Source organism: Molossus molossus, unplaced genomic scaffold, assembly GCF_014108415.1.
Source record: "Molossus molossus isolate mMolMol1 unplaced genomic scaffold, mMolMol1.p scaffold_m16_p_7, whole genome shotgun sequence".
In the NCBI taxonomy this organism is placed as follows: Eukaryota; Metazoa; Chordata; class Mammalia; order Chiroptera; family Molossidae; genus Molossus; species Molossus molossus.
Genome location: NW_023425401.1, coordinates 79,936,614 through 79,945,964, shown reverse-complemented (window position 1 = coordinate 79,945,964; position 9,351 = coordinate 79,936,614). Strand labels below are relative to the sequence as shown.

At 38.0% G+C, this 9,351-nt stretch overlaps 1 pseudogene; it reads right to left on the bottom strand.

The window, feature by feature from the left end:
- Window positions 1–244: 244 nt before the first annotated feature.
- On the bottom strand, window positions 245–1,400 carry LOC118619664 (annotated as a pseudogene).
- Window positions 1,401–9,351: the final 7,951 nt, after the last annotated feature.

Genomic DNA, 9,351 nt, shown 5'->3' with positions numbered 1-9,351 from the left:
ACTGTTTTATACATAATAAACATATATATATATCTACACATGTATATATATATATCTACACATATATATATACACACACATATATATACATACACATTTTAGTTTATAGAGAATATAGTTTATTTTGGCACATAGTGTTAAACAAAATTAAAGTTATATATATTAGTAACATAACTTGACATCCTTAATTTGGTATGTGTGACATATTTTTTTGCTTTCCTGTGTTCTGATAATTCACCATAACCTAGTGTAGGTCATAAAACTGATATGTTAAATTTAACTTTACTGTTTTTATTATGCTCTGATTCCAGCAAAACTCTTTATAAGCTTCTTCTATCTTTGGCTCCATTTCATCATCAATGTCATCCAAGTATGGATCACTAGTCCCTGATAAATCTGTTCTATTTTCTTCATAATCTAAAAAAAGTATTTTTTTTCAAGTTAACTCTTGATCTCTCTCTCTTGATAATCTGGAATAACTTCAGTGAAAGGAACACCATCAGATGTATAAAATGTTGGTTTGTTCATAAAACAGTTAGGGTAATTTTTAGGTGTTGTCTCTCTGTATGTTGTGGTTACATGGACTCTACCCCAGTTACTTTACTGGAATTCTACAAGCTTCAGGAGCATCTGTTTTATGTCTCTGTTGCAATGTGCATCCGAGACAACATTTTCAATCCTCTAAACAATTTCTTCCATATCATTCTTTCCTTTTTCTTTCCAGGCACCTTCCAAAACTGACCCTGTCAACTTCAGTACTTTTATCACACAAATCAAGTTACCATCCATTGGATTAGAAAAGAGGGCATTCAGCAACTCCTTCAGACCAGCCTGAAAAATATCTGCTCTTGTTCCCTGTCCATTTGTTCTTTTGATCTCCAGGTTAAGATACAGTTCTTCCAGAAAACTAGAAATGCATGGAATAGTTTTCAAGTTTCTTCATCTCCCTTTGCAGCTTGATCTCTAACTTCATATTCAGTTCGAAATCTTTGAAGTAGCAATTGGCAGAAGTTGCCATTCTGTGAGCTAATTGCCAGATGATGACACAGGCAAGCTCCCATGAGGGAAAATTTGGAATAGTCGTGGCCTGTTGATAGAATAGTTCCACAAGTTCTTTCATAGCACCGTCTGTTGTAACTCAGCCATTCAGGGTCTGTGCAAACTGTTCAATTTGTTTAAAAACTGCCAGGCTGCTCTACAAAATTATTTTAAAAATCCTGAACATATTCTGATAAAGTGGGATAATCTTCACAACCATCCTCACAGGATTCCATGTAATTATAGTAACCTGAAGGGTAAAATTCAGGGATGTTCACAGACAGCTTGGACATTAATACAGGAGCAAGAACCACCTGGGGTTTAGCCATCACTGACTCTGAGTTCTGCTGGGGGATATTGTCTTGGGGTCTCATTTGTGCTGGGAGAAGACCACAGTTTTTAAAATAAGTGCCTCTAATGCAGTCTCAGTTGCTAGACACCACTCTGCTCTTCTTGCCCTAAGTTGATAAGTTTTGGTTTCCTCAGTCAAAACCGTGTTCCACTGGTTTCCTGAGCACCACAGCTCTTCAGACCACTTAGAAAGCCCAATCTATAAGGTCAATGGTTCTCAGCCGGCTGCACATTAGAATTACCAAAGGAGCCAATAAACTAACCTTGTTCTTCCAAGATTATTTTGTAACTGTTTTGGGATGGGGCCTTGTGTCCATGTTTTCTTAAGTTCTCCAGAGTTTCCTAATGTTCACCCAGGTTTCACAACCACTGCTCTGATGATGATTATCACTGCTCTGCTGCTACAACAAAATACCACCAACTAGGTGACTTAAACAACAGAAATTTATTTCTCCCATTTCTGGAGTCTTGGAAGTCTAAGGTCAAGGTGCGAGCAGACCTGGTGTCTGGAAAGAGCTTGCTTCCTGGTTTATACACAACAATATTTTCAGTGCAACCTCACAAAAATGGGCCAGAGAGCATTCTGGGATCTCTTTTATAGGGGCACTAATTCTATTTATGAGAGCTAATCACCGAAGTTTCCACCTCCTAATACCATCACATTAGGAACAGGGTTTTAACATATAAGTTTGGGGGAGACACAATATTCAGACTGTAGCAATCACTTTGACCTCAAAAGGATAAGACTAGGTGAGTGAGGTTCCTTTTTTAAAAAATAATCACCTGAAGGCTTTGTTAAACTTGTTTCCTGGGCAAATCCCCAGTGATTCTAATTCAGTAGGTTGAGGGGAGGAGAACACGAGTTTCTACTTACAACAAGCTTATAGGAAAGGAATAATGCTGGGGGCCCCAGTAATCCAATTCTTTCAGGTTGATTAACCTCTCTGTGGAGGAATCTTGCAGTATCTTTCCAAGGACTTGATTTAGGATCCCTGAGATAGCACTTCCTGTATTTCCTGGCTATACCCTCCAGGCACCTACAGCAGCAGAGGTTGTTTCATTCTCTCTCTTCTTAGAATCAATCCCTTCCCCAGTAGTGAGAACAGAGCTAATTTTCCTTTTTGGGGAGCCTTGACTCTGAATTGTGCACTGATTTAGTATTTATTTAAAGTATTTATAAAAGCCCGGCTGGTGTGGCTCAGTGGTTGAGCACCAAGAGGTTGCTGGTTTGATTCCCAGCAGGGCACATGCCCAGGTTGTGGACCCAATCCCCAGTGGGGGGCATGCAGAAGGCAGCCAACTGATGTTCTCTCTCATCAGTGTTTCTATCTTTCTCTCCCTCTCCCTTCTTCTCTCTCTAAAAATTAATAAAGAAAAATAAATAAATAAATAAATAAATAAAATAAAAGGGCTAAGAAGCCAACTAGAGAACGTCTTTGTATTTAACTGCCAGGTTATAGGAAATAGAATATATGGAGGGCAGAAACTATTTAAAAACACCATGGAGATGAAAATACAAAATCCAGACTGTGGAAACCCGCAAAACATAACCCAATTTCTTCAATTACTAAATTGCATGAAAAAAAAAGAAAATGGAGGGAGAACCTATAAAGGAACTTAAGAGAGAGATATATGAACCAATAGCAATATGTGAACCTGAATTAAATTTTGATTCAAACAAGCTACTGGAAGTCCTTGGTTTGTACTGTTCAGATATGAACACAAGTGATACCATGATTTAGCTGAACAACTAGTCCTTCAGCAACATAGTTCAAGTTATCACAGTATACTAACTGTGAATAACAACATGAAGTACAAACGTTGTTACTTGCCCTTCTGTTCACAAATCACTAGAGATAATGGATTTATATCATGCTCAGTGACCAATCATGTCACTTCTTTCAAAGCCTGTTGGTGACCCGTCACTGTGCAACTGTTACCCAGTACACTCACAAGCAGCAAAGTGTGTGGAGTGTGGTGTTGTGTGCCTCTTTGTCTCTCAGTGATAAACTCACATGACATTTACAAAAATAGGGAATCAAAAGAGGTAATTAGCCAACAAAGATGAAAATGCCCCAAAGAAACAAAAAGTGATAATGTTGGAAGTGAAATTCAAATTGAATGTAAAAGAAGTTATAGAAGAAAGAGCTGACAGCAGGGAAGTTGATACTGTGCCATTCATGAGACTAGATAAGTGTCTGGGGGAACCTATGTGAAGGCAAACTTATTGACATAAATGAGGAAAATGGTTGTGACAAAAAGGCAAAGATGTCCCAGAGGAAGTGACATTAGCAAAAACCTTTACACTAAAAGTCCTCTCTAAGAGTTTTCCACAACATTGGAGTAACAAAGGATGCAATGTTGGAAGCTGATCCAAACTTAGGAGTGACAACTTGGTAAGACATAGAAGAGATGTTCTCTTCAGACTGTTACACGACCAAATGAAAAGCATTATTCAAACTATTCTTAATAAATATATTATAAAGAAATGAAACACTTTGTTTCTCAATGCTCCTAATATTTTAAGTTAGTGCACTAAATGGTTTTACCAGCCTTTTCATTTTCTTATGTATTTATAACCAACAGTCAGTGTTTTTAATGTTTAATTTTTAATATTTTTAAAGGTCATGGAATAATCATAACTTTTCCCATTATTATTTAAATTATTTTTGCATGGTCATTTTTATAGTCCCAAACTACTGTACTACAGTGCAATGGGAGGATTATGTAAATTTCAAAAAAAGAGAGAGAGAATGACATTTGTACATTGAGTAGATATTTGAAGATATTAAGGGCCATTATTTTAAAAACTGTGGCAATAGCAATGTGGATATATTTTTAAAAAACAGATGAGAGAAAAAGTCTTTGTCTTAGAGATAAATGCAACTAAACTTGTATGTCTGGAATTTGCTCAAAAAAATGTACTAGGGAAGTACCAGGAAGTATGGATGAAATAAGTTGGCATGAGTTGATAACTATTGGAGCTCAGTTACAGAGATGTGAAGTTTATTATACTACATGTTTACTTTTGTATATACTTGAAATTTGCAAAAAAGAAAAGTCATGTTTTAATTTACCTGAAAATGTAAAATAATGTGATAGTAATCCAATGTTTTATTGCAGTGTTTCATTTTATATCTGTGGCTCCCTGGTCCCAGAATAGCCTGGCAACATTGCTAGGTTCAGGGGCAAATGCCTGTTGTGGGTTCCCAAGTAGGAAGGAAGCTATGCCTGCTTTGCTTCCTTGAGGACACTGGAGTATCCAACCTAAATGGGAGATAGGAGGAAATAAAAATAAAAATTTCTTCCTAACTATAACTATAAAATTGCCTATGATCACAAATTTGTTTCCAGAGAAGGGGCAGAGAGGAAGAGAGATGGCTGATTGGCAAACAGTCTGGTTTTTATTAAAGAACTCTGACCAAAAATGATGGCAAAGCAATCAACTGTGGTCAAATACATTGATTTTTGTGCCCTTTGTTTAACTCACTTTTCAACTTTCTTGAGATATAATTGACATATAACACTGTGTAAGTTTAAGCTGCATTACATGTTGATTAAATAGTTATTTATTGCAAAAATGATTCCTGCCCTAGCATTTACTAACACCTCCATCACATCACATAATTACAATTGCTTTTTTTTAATCCTCACCCGAGGACTTTTTTTTTTTTTTTTTGCATTTATCTTCAGCTAGGGTAGGAGGGAGAGAGGGAGGAAGAAAGAGAGAAATATCGATGTGAGAGAGACACATTGACTGGCGGCTACCCACATGACTCCAACCGGGGCCAGGGACATAATGCAACTGAGATACATGCCCTTAGTGGAAATTGAACCCAGGACTCTCTGGTCCGCGAGCCGATGCTCCAACCACTGAGCAACTGGCCAGGGCTACAATTGCTTTTGTGTGTGCATATGTGAGAACATACTATTACTCTCTTAGTGACTTTCAAGTATATAATAACACAGAACCAACTATAATCACTACACTGTACATTAGATAACCACAATGTATTTCCCTTACAACTGGAAGTTTGTGCCCTTTGACTGATATCTCCCCATTTCCCCCAATCCCAAGTCCCTGGTAACCACCATTGTACTCACTGTAGTAATCTTTTTCTTTTCTTTTTTTTTTTTTTATCCTCACCCGAGGACATCCCTCCATTTTTTTTTTTGTTCAGATAGAGCGGGAGGGAGAGAGAGGAAGAGAGAGAGAGAGAAACATCGATGTGAAGGGACACATCGAGTGGCTGCCACCTGCACGACCAACCAGGGCCGGGGACAAACTGCAACCGAGGTACATGCCCTTAGCGGGAACCAAACCCGGGTCTCTCTGCACTGCAGGCCGATGCTCTAACCGCTGAGCCAAACCGGCCAGGGCATAATCTTTTTCTTTTTAATAAAACAGAGAAGGCGTATTTCATTATATTACATTTTTGGTAAATCACAACATTAATTTCATAGGCATTAATTTGCAATGTAGATTTCAGTATTTTTAAAGACTTTGTGCCAAGATTGGTCAATCAAAATAAAATTTTCATTCCATTTGTCAGTACACCTGCCATTGCTGACAATTAAAGATTATTCCCTCTGCCTGGCCAGTGTGGCTCAGTGGATTGAGCATTATCCTATGGACTGAGAGGTCCTGGTTCGATTCCCAGTCAGGGCAACATGCCTAGGTTTCAGCTTGATCCCCAGCAAGGGGTGTGCAGGAGGCAGCCTATCAATGTTTCTCTCTCACATCAATGTTTTTCTCTCTCCCTTCCTCTCTCTCTAAAAAATTAATTAAAAAATGGTTTTAAAAAGATCATTCCTTCTATTATTCTGTCAGTGTCAAAGATGAATGAGAAAAAACATATGTAATGAGGTGTTTATACCCCAAAACTATTCACACTTACTTTCCAACATTCACAACGGCTGAGGGAGAACATATATTGGAAATTCATTTAAATAGGTGTGTGAGTCTCTGTATTCATTTCTGTGGTTAGCATAAGTGTTCTTTCGAGAAATCAGCTATCTTAACAATAAAACAAAATCTCCACAAGGGGGCAGTTCTGGAAGGTCAATCTATATTTTCTTTATATATTTTGTACTTCAACGAATGGAAGATTGTAAATTGTTTTAGCTTTTTATTCAAATAATAATAATTTACCATTATTATTGCATTAAGTCATTTTGCTCCATGAAATTAAAGGTCATCATTGGCATATTCACTTAAACAAATGCACTATATCATTTTACAACTAGAGAAAATAGTTATCAAAAAGCAAGTGAGTGTTCCTCCCGTAACAAATTAAGCAATAAACCATAACCTTCTGCCAAGAATTGTCCCCTCTCTGAGAAAGTACATAGATACCAGTTTCCTGGTTCCCTGTCACTGACAGTGATGAGGGTCTCTGACACTACACACTGGGAGCAATTTATAATTCCCGATCTGTTGCTTTGGAGTTCTCATGCCCCAATGTAGCTGTCTTGAATTTACAGGTTTTTCTCATTGTGTCTTTTAATAGGGAATTGTGATTCTCCACACCTGTTTTAACAGGTCAAACAGGTTTTTATATTGAGCACTTTAAACCTCATTTTAAATTGTCTTCCACATAGTATTTGAGAATCTTTCTTTAGCAAACTACTAAAATATTTACATTGGGGGTTTTATTAGCTTTTCACTCTAATGCGTAGCTATTTCCCAATCCTGGAAGGTCCCTGATTACTGGAAGGAAATGTACTTGTTTTAAGCGTTAGCTTTTTTTCTCATAATGAGGAAGAACAAAGTAAAAGGTCTGAAAAATCAATGAAGAAACTGTGTTGGGTAGGAGTGGCCATAGACTGAACAAGTAACCCCCAAAACTCAAGACTTGCATATAAAAAACAAATAGACAAAAATAGGAAGTTCGTGGGGAAAAATAGCTTATTTTTTTAAATTGGAGTAAAAGAGGGGAAAAATGGTAATAAAGAAAAACCAAGTGTCAGCATGAGCAATAGAGTTTGGGTGACCAACTCTGACTTTCCCTTCTTGGTTCAGTGTTTTTCTTCTTAAAGTGAGCTTTCTTTTGTCACATTTAGTTTGCATTTGACTCTTTCCACTTTCTTCTTTTTTTTACTCAAAATGACCTTGAAAGACTGCTGGTTTCTGATGTGGCATGTAAGGAGTTGACAGGTCTCCATTCCAACAAAACAATGAGCAAACTGGAAAAGCAACAATGCTTCTTTGATGTGTCAGAGAAGTAAGGTCACAGGGCAAACAGATACCCCCCGAACTGGAAAGACAGACAAGCAGATTCAGAGAATCACAGCTTAGCTGTGTAGAAACCACCAAGCGGAAACTTCCTTATGAACCAGTGCTGGAGTAGGGAATCCTGAACTGGAACTAATGATTTGCTAGAGGCTCAGTGCAGACAAGCCTGAGAGAGGAAACTGCCCAGGCACCTGGTCAGCAGGGGAGGGGGACCCATATTTTCATGAGTTTTACCTTCAGGATCTGTAACAGGTACTCACAGTAAAGATCAGTGAAAATTTCCTCAGGATTCCAGCAGGAGGAGAGAAAAATAATTATTTTGAAATGTACCTCAGGAGAAACTAGCTTACTAGCACCTAGTATACCTGAGTAAAGGGAAATAACCAACTCCAACCACCTCTAGCCATCTGGTCCCACCTAGAGGATGAAAGAAGCTGAGAGGCACTGATGAATTCACAGCCCAGAGGCACAGGCTCACCTAAAGACTGAGTCCTAACACAGAACTAAAGAATGCTTGCTCCTTTCCCCCTCACACACACACACACACACTTTACTGCTATATAACTAAACTCCTATTTACCAGTTCCTTTCTCCCAGCACCATGTCCACCTTTTAACAGAAAATTACAAGGCATACACAAAGGCAATAAACACAGGTTGAAGAAACTAAACACACATCAGAAGTAGTCTCAGATTTGCCAGGGATGTTGAAATTATCAGAGCAGAAAGGCATAAAAACTATGATTAATATGCTAATGGCTCTATTGGAACAAGTGAACAAGAAACAAAAATAGATGGATAATGTAAGCAGAGAGATGGAAATTTTAATACAGGATCAAAAAGAAATGCTAAAAACAACAATACTATAGCAAAAATGAAGAATGTTTTTTATTACCTCATTAGACTGGACATAGTTGAGAAAAGAATCTCTGAACTTGAGGATATGATCATAGAAACCTCTAAAATAGAAAAGCAGCCCTGGCCAGTTTGGCTCAGTGGTTGAGCATCAGCCTATGGACCAGAGACTCCGGGGTTCAGTTCCCACTAGGAGCACATATCACCAAATAAAAAAAAAAAGAAAAAAAAAAAGAAAAGAGAAACAAGACAACCCTCCCCCCAATAAAAAAACAAACTCCTGAATATCAAAAAACTGTGGGCAACCACAAAAAGGGTAATAGACCTATAATGGGAATATCAGAAGAAGGAGAGAAAAAAACAAAAGAAATATTTTGACCCGTCCCGCAAGTGGAGCAACGAGGACTCTAGAGGGGGAGTGAGGATGAGGAGGGACAAGAGACGCGAGAAATGGAGACAAGACAGGGCTCTGATCAAGTCTCGTTCATTCTGGGGAGATCCACACAATATATAGGGCAAGAAGCAGAAAAACAAGAACATTTGTTGCCAAGCGATAAGTTTGTGGTAACCACCCGGAAGCAATTTCAAGTAAATATCACTGGTGGAACAAAAGATAAACAGAGCATAACTGGCTGAGTAAATGGTTACTTAAAGGAATGCAGAAACATTGTATACAGAGGTATCCTGCCTTGGGGCAGGAGATGGCAGAGCAGATTGTAACAAAATGGAAGCCATGCAAATAGTCTCCCACAATATTTGAAGCAACAGTGACTGATAATTTTCCCAAATTAATGTCAGTCACCAAACTAGAAAACTCAGAAAACACCAAGCAGGATAAATACCACAAAAATCTATACCTAGAGGTGGGTCAAG